A 3,262-nucleotide genomic window follows, 5' to 3' on the forward strand; every position below is an offset into this window, starting at 1 on the left:
TATCTCTCTCAGCAAACGAAGCTCCCCCTTTCACTGGGCTTCTTTGACATTACAAACACCCCCGTGCCTGCTGCACTGGGGTGAACCCTGGCAGGACTTCCATTACATTTGCATGTGGGGTTTTAAATGGCCAGCTAGCAACATCGCTTTGATAAAAGGCCTGGATTAACACCCAGCTACTGGGGCGGGGGCTCTAATTTGCACTGCTCTCTACAGTGGATTGCATCTCTGGAGCTTGCTCATCTTATTTTTAGTTGTAATTAGCCCTGTAGAAGGAGCCCCTCCCCTCCAATGCTTTGTTAAAGGGAGAATTTTTTTTTTGTTTAATGGAAAACACTGAGGGGAGGATGGGATGGTCAGAGGCACACTGAGCAACAGCCAGGATCAGCAGGGACCGCACAAAGCATCCCTGGGAAGAGGAATTCCTCTGAACAAAACCCGGGCTCAATAGAGAGGCCGTGCAGCCTCCGGAGTGCGGACGGCTGGCAGGATTTACCCCAAGTCGGCGCGGGACCGAGAGCGGAGTCCCTAGCGGGGCAGTGATGCGAGGCAGTGGATCAGCTTGCTCCTTCACTGCAGCCAGTGTCCTTCCTCCAGTGTGGGCCCAACCCCGATGTCTCCCAGGAAACCAGTCCTCCACCACTGCCTCCCATCCATCCCACGGTGCTGGGAATATCCTCACGCTGAGATTTCCCCTCCCCTCCTTTAGGACCAGACTTTGCCCAGCTCTTTAGATTCACAAGGGATCTCTAACTGAGTCTTACAGCCCGCCCCCCCACCACTAGCTGAAGTGAGAGCAAAGGGTACTCAGCACCGCTTGGGAGGCCCTGAGCACCTTGCAGGACTCGTCCCTGTTATTGGGCCCGAGTCCTGAAGTCCTGGCCTGCACCCGGATGCTGGAAACCTCGAACATCCATGGGGTTCAGCCCTGGGTTCTGAGCTGAGTCCACACGAGGTTGCACCTTGGTCCCGGGTTCAAACTCCACACAGCACCCTCTTTCAGGGGTGCTGGCATCCTGGTGACCTCCCTTCACAGTTATCAATCAGGAATCAGGCCCTGGCAGGGAAGATGGGCCTGAGAGTGTGCTGTCAGTAAAAGTCCAGCGGGAGACGAGGTGTGTGTGGACACGGGGCAGCTGCCCTGGCACAAAGGCAGGTAGCACCAGCACCACTCTAGCATTACAGGCAAGCGAAACCGAAGGGTGCAGCTCGTTCCTGCAGCTCATGAGAAACCTCTGTCTGGGGTATGCACCCTCTGTGCTGTCCTCGTCTCTCCCCCTGCCTGCCCACATGTGCTGTCCTTCTACCTGCCCGCTATTTCATTCTTCAGCACACACATCAGTCTCCCACTCCCACCCCGTCACAGGCTGGGGCTGTGAAGGCAGGCGTCAGTCACGTTACCTGGCAGTCATTCATCATTTCACTTGCAATCTGAGGATCGTTATCGTCACGCTCGCCGGCGCACTCATGGTCTCTGGGATCCAGCAAGCAGCTTGTGTGCCATTACATACGTTCTCTCAAGGCTTCTGTGTCATGAACTGCAAGCATAATGTTCCTGCTCCTGTTTCCCCATCACCCCTGCCTTGACACCCCACAGCCAGAGCCCTTGTAATACCCTGGTGGTAATCTCTGCTTTGTAGTGATAGAGAACTCACTCAACCGCTTTGCGAAAGCCGTCTTGGCTGTGCTTTGTAAGTGCTGGGCCCATGTAAACTAAGAAAACCCCCTCACAAAGCAAGCAAAGGACACAGCCTTTCCATTCTAGCAACCTGTGTTTTGGAGGAGGGAGCTTGGCAGATACATGACTCTTGATCTTTTGCTCTTGCAGCTCATGCTGTCTATTAAGTCTTAGAAGTTTAATGCACAAAAAAGACTTTTAAAGCATAGGGAAATCCCACCCGTGCAAACAGACATGCAGTTGCAGCGCACAAGGGCAAAAATCGTGGCGTGTACATGAGCCCAGAAGCTCTCCAACTCCCCTGGCTGGAGGGGGGTTGCACTTCAAAAGGCTGCTTGCTGGAAGAAATTAAATCCTCTGAAGGGGCCTGGTGACTCAAAGAGCAGGATGTGGATCACTTCATTTGGGAGGAGTCTACCATCCCCACCATGGCCATGGAATATGCATGGAATATCGGCCAAGCCAGAGTATCTCATTAGGGATGAACAGACCTTCTCCAGCAGCAATATGCCAAGTAATTAAGTGATTAGTATTGATTGTTAAGATGCCTAAAGAGCAGTTATCATGGAATGATTAATTAATCCAATCAGGAGAGGAATAAAAATTCTGCAGGTGTGATTATCTCTTAGACCCAGTGAGCAAAGGGAGAGAAATATCTCCGGCTCTCTCTCCCTCCAGCTGCCATGCTGAGCACGTGCGGCATGGCGGAGTGGGGATGAGCCTGGTCACTGAATCGGGAGGGGCTATTTTGCTCTCACTGCTCCCCTGAAATCTGTAGAAGCAGGATGAGACTTTTGCGCTGGGGCAAATGAGCTCAGGAGTTTAATGCAGGCTGTATGGATGCCCATGCAGTGTAAGTATATTTAATAAAGGGGTGGGACCCCAGTATCACATCTGACAGGTCTGGCAGTTATAAGAAGTCATGCGCCATAGAGAATTATTAGTATCCAGAGAGCAGAATAATGCAATTGGGGTGACTGTGACACTTTGTCAGGTATAAGCTGTGAGAGGGGCAGTACCTGCGCTGGCAGCTGACTCCTCACCCCCCTGATCCATGCCTGACAAAGCCTCATAGTCGCCCCAATTGCAGGTACGTCTAGCAACAGAGTGTCCCGGGTCCTTCATGGGCAACAGGACCTGTATGTCTCTATGTCCAGACATAAGCACCAGCCTATCTCCAACAGGAGCCAGCACCACCTCCTCAGAGGAAGGCGATTGAAACCCACTGGGCAGCCGAGGAGACGCAGTGTCAGCTCTGGAGGTCTCATCCTAGCCCCGAGAACTAGAGAGGGGGTCAGATCAGCAGCATGAGGTTGTCTTTCACTCCAGCACATCGTGACATTGCTCAGGCAGACCCACACGCTCCACAGGGTCACTCAGCCATTTGCCAGCTGAAGCAGGGGCAGAAGGTCTGTGCTCTCCATCCATAACCTGACCTGGGAGTGACTTGGTGCTCAGGCCTTGCCCCAGCTCCTCTGTATGAGGGACGGTTTCACCACTAGTAAAAGTTTTCTCTGCAGTCCTGTGTTGGAAACCCATTTGCGCATCTGCCAGCCTGAACTCACAAGGCTGGTGGAACAGATG

This window comes from Crocodylus porosus, unplaced genomic scaffold (genome assembly GCF_001723895.1).
Source record: "Crocodylus porosus isolate Cpor-Errol unplaced genomic scaffold, CroPor_comp1, whole genome shotgun sequence".
Taxonomy (NCBI): domain Eukaryota; kingdom Metazoa; phylum Chordata; order Crocodylia; family Crocodylidae; genus Crocodylus; species Crocodylus porosus.